The sequence below is a fragment of the Montipora foliosa genome, chromosome 2, assembly GCF_036669935.1.
Source record: "Montipora foliosa isolate CH-2021 chromosome 2, ASM3666993v2, whole genome shotgun sequence".
NCBI lineage: Eukaryota > Metazoa > Cnidaria > Anthozoa > Scleractinia > Acroporidae > Montipora > Montipora foliosa.
In genome coordinates, this window is record NC_090870.1 from 46,867,602 (window position 1) to 46,877,601 (window position 10,000).

Here is a 10,000-nt window from a genome sequence, read left to right on the forward strand (position 1 = left end):
TGTGGATGGACAAGCTGCACGAAACATTTTAAGAGCAGTTGCAAGAGCCGTTACCGAAAGTAGAATTAACTTCTACTTTTCGTGCAACTTTTCTTGCAACGATTTTGGCCGTTGCAGGGTATGTTACACTGTGAAATGTTTCGTGCAACTTGTCCCGCCACAATGTTGCCAAAACATTGCGAGACAAGTTGCACGAAACATTTCACATTGTAACAGTGCATTTAGTCCTATTCTGATATTCATGATCAATCGTAGGCAACGTGGCGCAACACTGTTCATCATTTTGTAGGACCTTCTGTGGGTGATAGTGTGTTCGTTCTTTAGTAAAGAACGAACACAAAATCACCCACTACCCTCCTGTAGTTCAGTGGTGGAAACACTCGGCTTTTTCCGAGTCATCATTGAAAACATTTCATCAAGCTAAGTCAACCGAGACACTTATGTTAAGATTTGTTCTTTCGGGAATATCATAGTTTGGTTGATAGATGTTCTGAGAAGTTTGCTACTGAAACGATCCTTTACAACCCGAGTTGGACAGTAACGGACGTTATTTAACTCCAAAATGTTTTTTTTTTCAAACAGCCACTAGTATAGTAAAGAGTGGTGGTGAGCATGAAACGTATCCGGCAGTCAAATGTTGAACTAATTTTGGTTGGTCAAGTTGTCAGCAAAAACAACACCAACGTGTGGGACAAAAATATACGTACGCTAAAAGCAATTTATTGCTTTTGTCTTCCCTAAGCTATTGGAAGGAAAATAAAACATCGGGAACTGTATGACATCGCTTCGCATGGTAAAGAACATATCATCTATGTGAAAAGTTACGAAAAGCTGCAGAAGGCCATACAGAAAGCGGCACACACAAAAATTGGTACGTTATAATGCATTTCCCTTTTAATTTTTTTTTTCGCCCAACGCCGCGATAAAACGTTTTGGGACACAAAGGCTTTTTCCCCATCCTTTAATTTCTTTATTCATTATCGCTATATTACCATCGGGTTTGAGCAGATACAATTAGTAATGACCATTTTAACTTAAGGGTAGCAACCTGGGCAAAACAGACGAACACAGGGATACCCTGCCAGAGTGAATCATAGTCACAGTGGGGAATACGCTATTCAAGGTCTAGATTACGTGACTGACCAGAATTGTTGTCATGCGACACTTGCCGGACGTGGTAATTTCTCGCGAGGTCACGAGTTCAAACCCCGTTGAAGTCCTGAATTTTTCAGGCTTCTCTACGCAATTGTAAAAATTGCGTTCGTAACTGCGAAGATCATAGCTTAACTTGATTTCATATCCGCAGCTCATGTAGGATTCATTTCATATATCATTTCATCATTAATTTTGTTTTTGGAACATTGTAGTCATTTATGAGGTAGGAAGGTAAGCAATGGTAAGCAAGTTCTTGGGCCCTTAAAAGTATGCTTAAGGTGGCCTAAACCAGCCACTTTTAATAATATCAAGAGAATGTCAAGCGAATGTATATATAATGGTATCATATAAAATGCAAATTAAAGTTTTTAAAACAAAAATGTTCTCATTAAAGGCACGAAATAGATTAAGAAGAGACATCTAAAAACACCGACCTTCAACTTTTATTCCTGGTTAGTAAAATGCAGGCTGAGATGAAATCCTTTGAAACGTTAAAAGCAGTTCTCCGTATGGGATTCAGAGCCAGTTCTGAATGTACCTTTGAATTCGCTCCGCATATTTTTTTATAGAATGTCTTTAGTAGGCGCTTTTGTTTCACAAATTTCTTCGGAAAACTGTAGTAAGCCACCTCAATAGGCCATTTCCGAGTTCATGTCTGCCTCCTCTTCAAAGCGAGTCTAAGTGCGAAGTTTTTCTTATGAAAATTAGTTTTCAATCATATGTAAAGTAGAACTAATTACCATCACAAAAACTTTGCACTTAGACTTGCTTTGAAGAGGGGGCGGATATGAACTCGGAAATGGCCTATTGCAATGTTTAGCAAAAACTAGATGCCCCGTGAGCGTAAACTGGGTTGCCTATAGTACATGTTACACAAACACAGAGGGCACTGAGTTGGGTGGTATTGAAGGCCCTGAAATTGGATTTTCCCAGGAGTAATGCCGAAAATAAAATATGGAAAAAAAGAAAAAGCCTAGGAATCTAATAGGTACTCTTGGTAACTCCTACAATGGAAGAAGCAGGCTAGGGGATCGAGCTCGAATGCGACATATTTCTCGTCATCCCCAGAGCTGCTCAGTCGGGAAACGAAACAATACTTATTTTTTTGTTTCAAACGAAACGTATTTTGACTTCAGGGTGAGCTATTTACAGAATGACGTCGAGTGGCCAATCAAAACAGAGTTTGTAATTTAAAATCTAAACATCTATGAGATGCAAAAACAAACTTGCAAACACGTGAACCTGAATTATCGCAAATCATAATGCTGACAAACACAAAACGGAAAAAAATGGTTAATGAATATTTTTTTTACTATCTGAATGATTTTGGGTTAGATTAAAGCGATATATTGTTGAAAGATCGTCGTGATAACGAGTAATGTAAAAAATCTTCGCACCACTAAGTTGTAGCAATAAATTGGGTTAACGAGGAACCCGGTTAAAGAAATATCGTTGGCTTCCCAAATAAACTTCATTTTAGAATAGAATGACTGAAACAAATATTTTCTGACTTGCAAAACTAAAGCTACCTATTAATCATTTGCAAGAAAGAACACTTGTAATACGAAATGGCTAAAAATTCTTTTCATCTTTGTGAAAACAACTCGCATATCGAACATCAACCCACATTTCCATTAGTTAAGTTCAAACACGGGTCAATAGCCACGAGTCAATAGCCCATTCGGCTTCGCATCATGGGCTATTGACCCGTAGCCCTTGCGGGCTACGGGTCTTGTTGTTAATTAGTGAAATTTCCAATTGTTTTTTACCTGAAGACTGTGCAGAGTTGAGTACAAATAAATACAGGAGCCCATCCGTAGGAGCCTCCCTATGTACAACATACTTAAGTCAACTTTTCCGCTTATCTTTCTATTTTTAGAACTAACCCTTCAGCGGGAGACTCACATTTACATCAATTGACCTTCTGAGCGCTACTTTTCACGTGTAGTGTCATGTGACTTTTCATGTAAACAAACCTCGAAAGTTCGGACATTCGAGAAGATCGGACATATAACACATAGTGAGATGGCGTGGCGAGCAGATGTAAAATGTTAGTTTCTTTTTGCGTTGGACATGGAAATGATGCAACAAAGACACTAGTCACTTCGATGATTAGTATTTGATGTGGGACGCGGTAGTTTTACACTCCTACTTCCATCTTCGACAGGATTTACGGGGGTGAGTCAGGTTTTGAACATCTTCGATCCCTAGGCGGACGGAAACGAAATGTATTCCTTACATTTTGTTATTACGAATACGTTCATGTATTTAAATTGTCATATATTTGTGCACTTCGAGGTCAGTAATAAAACCGAATGAATGTGATTTGAGTGTGTGTAAATCAAGCCTCCTCTGTCAGTGAGCCATTAATTCGAGAACGCTGAATCAGTCCATCTAACTTCAGCAAGCAGTTCTGTTTGCTACAGTTCCAGGGTCAGCATGTCTAAGCAGATGCCTATTAAAGAAGGACTTCCACACAATGAATATCGCAGGACTTAAAAAATATTTGCAGGAGCGTGGAGTTTCAGTGAGCGCGTTTAGCAGTCTTCGTTGATAGAAATCGCCGCTGCAGTTGAAGCAATGACGCTTTACTTTAATCAAGGTAATTGCTTCTAGAGCAACTAATGCTAATCCGGCAATGGATGCTATCAGTAGAAAGACAAAACCGACGATGCAGACAATTTATTTATCCCAATCGAAAGCTCAAAAACTTCACTTCTGCCCCAATCCATTTTCCATGCCATCAAGATCATGAACAATTTCATCTCCTCGGCGCCATTTGGCTTTCATGATATATCCGTTTAACCATTTAATGTACCACTCCACTGAATGTACTGAATACAACAAGCAGGGACTCGCCACTTACAAGTCCTTCGATGATTGTCGCTTATTTACTGACGGTTTAACACGTTGATTTTTTGCAAAGTGGAGTGTGTCCATGTATATGAGAGTGTAGCTAAAGTGAAGCCCTTCATAAAAAGCATTTGTTGATCGAGGGAGGAAAAACACCCTTCCAGAAAGAAGTTAAACACACACTCATGAAGACCAGTGTCCCTTCACCCGAAGGCACTAATCTGCCAGATGAGGAGACTTTGCGGAAAATTTTTACCACAAAAATGTGCCAATTACCAATTAGTAGTCCTCTTTTGTTGCCTTTATTAGAAAAACTTCATTTCACGACAGAACTTGTAGACAGGTCAAGTTGATGAAACCGCTAAATCAAATGAAAACAAGCTTGTGAGTGGTATTAATGAATTAAGAATAAACTACAAGAGCTTCTAAGACTGATGCAAACATTTCGAGGGAAGAAGTTTTGGGAGTTGTTGTCTTTCAGTGACAAAGAAATTAACTACAGTACGTTGAGAGCACCACGACAAAGCAATGGCAGTGTGAGAACTGGGGGTCATAACCGTTTCAAAGAGCACGAGAGTCTTCTCAAGAAAAATTGATAGTGCTGAAAATGTCACAAAGTTGATACAACCCATTCTCTATTTTCAAATGTCCCATAATACACTTTGTTTGCCCCCCCTCCCCCCCCCAAAAAAAAAATTGCATAAACTATTGTTTTCAAATGCTCTTGGGAATATGTAATGTCCCCAAGAGCATTTGAAAACAATAGTTTATACAAAATGTGGGGGGGGGGGGGGGGGCGCAAACAAAATGTTTCATGAGGCATTCGAAAATAGAGAATAGCATAAGCACAAACATCCCTACATAATTGTAAACAAAGAATGGAACCCTAAAAATGCCAGAGAATGGGACTATTTCATGAAGTCAGTGCTCCCAAAGCATGCAAGCGGGTTGTGAGCCATACCCATCACGAACTGGATTTGATCTCAAAGGGCTTTTTGATTACGAAGTCAAAGCCATTCCTTGGAGCATTAATATTCTGAAAATCCAGTGTTCTAAAGGTTGTCCAAACACTGCTGTAGAATATATAAGTGTTACTGGAAAAACAGAGATCGGTTTTGTGGCAACACAAATGGTGATGATTTTCCGTTGAAAGCAACTTCAAAGTACTACTTTAAGTTCAGCTTGAAATGTTTGTAAGTGGGCTAAAACGTAGTCAAATTTGTTGTGCGGACTAAACAAGAAATCGTTTCTGTTGAGGTGACCGATGACCCTAGCTTCATGTCTAATGTGTGTGCCAAACTGGAGAAGAGTCTTTCCCTTTCTCACCTTTTATATAATAACAATAATAATTGACCGAATGCATAAATGGCGGCCAAAAATGTGTTCTTTTGTTTATGTGCTAATGAGACTCACTAGCCTCGCTCTCAAGCAACATTTCCATTGTATTTTGTCCATGCAAACGAGGCTTGTGAGGCTAATTAGCACATAAACAAAATAATATTTTTCTGGCCGCCATTTATGCATTAGGTCTGTAGAAGTTCAAAATAGTACTTGAAATGAATATTTCAAGTACGCCACACCATCTCACTGTGTGTTGTATGTCCGATTTTCTCGAATGTCCGAACTTTCGAGGTTTGTTTACATGAAAAGTTATGTGACACTACACGTGAAAGCTAGCGCTCAGAAGGTCAATTTACACAATTTGTATACATTGCTTTTGTTACTTTTGTCTTCGTTTGACAATGACTTTACTCTGATTGGCCATTTAAATAGTGCGTGCAGAGCCGAAGAACTCGTGGCATTCTCATGGACTCCTGATAAATAAAATTATAAATAGCCAAACAATTGAAAACACAGATCCACTCAAGGTGTTCAATTCCTTCTCTGCATTTGTTAAACCCATATCCAACCTAGGCACAAAGACAATATTTAGCAGGGGAGGGGCAGAAAAGACCCTATTGCGCAACTTTTCCGATTTCCGACACAGAAAAAAAAAGAAAAAAAAACCCGGAAAAATGCGACGCAGACTTCGACTGGATTGCCGTATTGCAACCCAATAAAAACTTTTAATAAGTGTCCGTCAAGCTAAGTAGTTTCATTTAACACTTGGAGAGATCTGCTAGAAAATGGAGAAGACACTTAGCACAAATGCACTTCATGACTTGATAGAAAACACCAGTACCATGTTTCTCATTTATATATCCCGACAGATGTTGATAAGTTTCTCTCATTTTTCTCGTTGGTCATTCCTGTTCGTATTCCTCATTAGATTACTCTTCTTGTGGGGAAAGTCCAGTTGATTTTAGAGCACGTATCGTTGGTGGAAGCACTTCAAAGAAAGGATGGTGGCCGTGGCAAGTTGCATTGAAGAAACCAAGCATCAACGGTAAAGACTGTTTATGTCTTCCAAATGGATATGTTCTTGTATTATCTGGAAAAACTGCGTAAAAATGCTAATAATTTACTTTGATTAAGAGTACATTTTTCGTGATTTATGTACTTCTTCCATGATATGATTGAGAATTGCAATGCGCATTCGTCTGAAACGATGCATGAACTATGAGGATAAAAAGCAATGTTGTAGAGCCTCAAGTTGATTTCTGATAGCATTGTGTGACGCTCATGCTCATGGATTCGTCTTCAGTGCTGCTGCATTCGACTTCAACACGACTGTAAATAGCCAGTTTGTAAAAGGAAACCTTCACTCCAACAACTGAATATCTTTTAAGTGGAGAAAATAATACTTGAAATCATAATTTTTTGTAAGTTGTATTTTTACTTTCAAATTCCCCGGGCGCCACCATCTTGACATGTTCTGACAGCAAGAATTTTTGCTCTATAAAAATAGGGTAATCGTAACACCGACGTCACAATTTCAAGACGGTGAAATCGGAAATTGGAAAAGGGTTATTACGGATACAAACGACTTCTTTCCAAAACCTTTTTCTTGTTGTGGGATTGGAGGTTCCCTTCAACCTAATTTTTTGTATCTGGTTGGGTGTCTTGACGACGTTATCTTTATTCGATTTGTTTAATTTATGCACCGCCCCACAAGTTTAAAAAGACAACAACGGATTAACATCTTGCTTTCTTCACCAATCTTTCTTATTTGCATTAAAACAATGCATACCCAGTTCACTGAAGCATGACATAGTCCCAAGTGTAAATAACTTGTATTGTTTTTAAGTAAAGAGTCCCCCAAAAACATATTGCTTTGTGGGATGTTGAGAATAGTCAATGGGAAATCGTATGAGGGGGGGGATGTCATTTGCATAAAAACGATGCATACCCAGTCCAAAGTGTAAATAACATGTAATGTTGATATGTAATGACCCTTTCAAAAACATATTGCATTGTGGGATGTTGAGAATAGTCAATAGGCCACTTCGGAAATGCCATAATACTTTTTGTTTGTCCCCCCAAATGTTGTTTTCTCTTGGGACCATTGTAAGTTCCAAGAGAAACTGGAAACAATGCTTATGCAAAATTTGGGGGGACAAACAAAGAGTATTATGGTATTTTCCGAAGTGGTCTTTAGGAAATCGTTTGTAAGTAAATTCAGATCCTTAAAAAAAAATTAAGAAAATACAAAAAAAAAAAAAAAGGAAATCGAATGAACGCGTGTGCGTTTCGTGATTTATGGGGATGAGTGACGTTTGGACATTTCTTGAGAACTTTCAAACCATCACGAGTGACAACAAATCACCAAATACACGAGCACGAGTTTTTCCTATTTTTATTTGTTCAACGAAATTACTCCATTGCTGTGTTTCCGTAGCAACTTTCGTGTTGCACCCTGGAACCTATTTCTGGATTTGCCATTGACCATTCAGAAACGCGAAGTTCTGCTGACAGAGCATCGCGTTGACAGGATTATAACGCTAACACTACCAGGCTCCTAGTTAAGATGAAAAGAAATTGTTAAATTAAGGGCAAATCCATCTTTTTATTGAGTACTTATTTTTTGTTCACCTTTGTTGTGTTTGACGCAGCTTGTAGGAACAAAACCTGCTACTAAATTGTCCCGCGCTATAAATTGATTTTAATTTATTTGTGATTCCATTTAGTGGGTACGACCAGTTCTAATATTTTCCTTCTTGCAGGTGGTGATCAGCTTTTCTGTGGAGGTGCCTTGATCTCCCCTCGATGGGTTCTCACCGCGGCACACTGCTTTTATACGCCGGATGGGATATTCAATGGTGACGTGTAAGTGTGCAGGCTATTAGGAGTTACTTGGGTACGCATTTTCTTCTTCTTGCTCCATCTCTGATGGCTGTTTGGGTTTCAATTCCTTCCCTTAGATATAAAATATTCGCAGGGGTCCACCGCTTAGATAAGGAGGAGAAATCAGAGCAGGACATTTTACCAGAGAAGCTAGAGATTCATGAAAATTACAATGCCAAGGCGAAGACGTTTTTGAATGACATAGCACTCATCAAGCTCCAGCATGAAGTGGAACTTAAAAAGTTTGTGCGAACTCTTTGCCTACCAAGTAAGGAAGAAGAAGGCGACTTGGCAGTCGCTGGAAAGTACGGATATGTTAGTGGATGGGGAGTAACAAGGGCATTAGAAATGGGAGAGGAAACGGAAAAGGGAGATTACTCCAACGAATTAAAGTACGCTTCATATCAGATCCAAAGGAACGCGCTATGTAAAAATAGTACTACGTACACTTTTGAATCGGATGCGATGTTTTGTGGCGGCGATGGAAAAGGAGGAAACGACACCTGTAGCGGAGACAGTGGAGGAGTATTTGTTCGCGAGGGAAAGCGAGGGAATGGTTATCGGTGGATTGCTACTGGTATTGTCAGCTGGGGAGAAGGCTGCGCTCAGGAGAATAAATACGGATATTACACCAGAGTTTATTCGTATATTGACTGGATTAATAAAATTATGACTGAGAATTAAAACCTGAGCGAAAGAGAAGATTGGTTTATCCGAGTTCGCAAATGAACACTTTCTTAACTCTATTTCAATACTCTTTTCTGTGATTAAAAAGAACTTTTTTGCATTAGATATATATGTAGTTCAAATCACGCTACACTTTTACTTTAATATTTGGTGACTTAAGCATTGATGATATCCAAGGCTTTCCAATTTTTGCTTGCACACCATAGTTCAGCCTGAAGGGACTTGTTACATTGTTTTTTTACAAATTTCATCCTTTCAAGGTCTTTTTCTTTCTTAACCCGTTCGAGGTAAAAAAAAATCGAAATCGAAACGACGCCCTAAGTTAACCATAAATTTTCGCGTGGAATACACTTATAGTGTAAGTACAGAGAATCTGTGTTGATGTCCTATAGCTATGTAGAGAGCATTAACACCTTTAGAGCTTCAAAACGACTTTGAAGGAATAATAATAATAATAATAATAATAATAATAATAATAATAATAATAATAATAATAATAATAATAATAATAATAATAATGATAATGATAATGACAATAACAATAATAATAATAATATTGATAATGATAATGATAATGATAATGATATGAAAAATTATCAAAGATCTGGTATTATTTGCCTCGGCCCAATCGGCTCTCTCAACCGGCGGCATACAGACACTGTATCTTAATGCATGGTTAGACATATAATATGCGTGAAATTGTGCGAGTTGATTAGTATTTTTCTGATCCCTAAAAGGGTAAAGAAAAATACGAGTAAGGAGCAAGATATGTCCACGCATGAATGAACTCTTCACTGTTATGTGCTTACGTTGCTATCAAATATTTCACGTTGTTTGAGTCAGGCTGGCGTGGTTACACCGCTAACGGTTCTCTTACGTCTGTTTGAGCCAGGCCATTTCTTATTCAATCTTGCTATGTCACATTTTTTTAATGCAAGGGCCAGCTGAACAAGATACGAATGCCGGATCTTGGGAGATCTAACCAGCAAATAATTTGTAGACTAAAAACAAAGTTCTGTTTGACAAAAATTTCGTCAGGTACGGCCTGACTTTTTAGAGTTAATTAAATGATTTGCAAATC

At 38.4% G+C, this 10,000-nt stretch overlaps 1 pseudogene; it reads left to right on the top strand.

Annotated features, from left to right (window-relative positions):
• The window catches only part of LOC137993342 (sushi, von Willebrand factor type A, EGF and pentraxin domain-containing protein 1-like), a 61,494-nt pseudogene that overhangs the window by 15,108 nt on the left and 36,386 nt on the right, over positions 1-10,000 (top strand).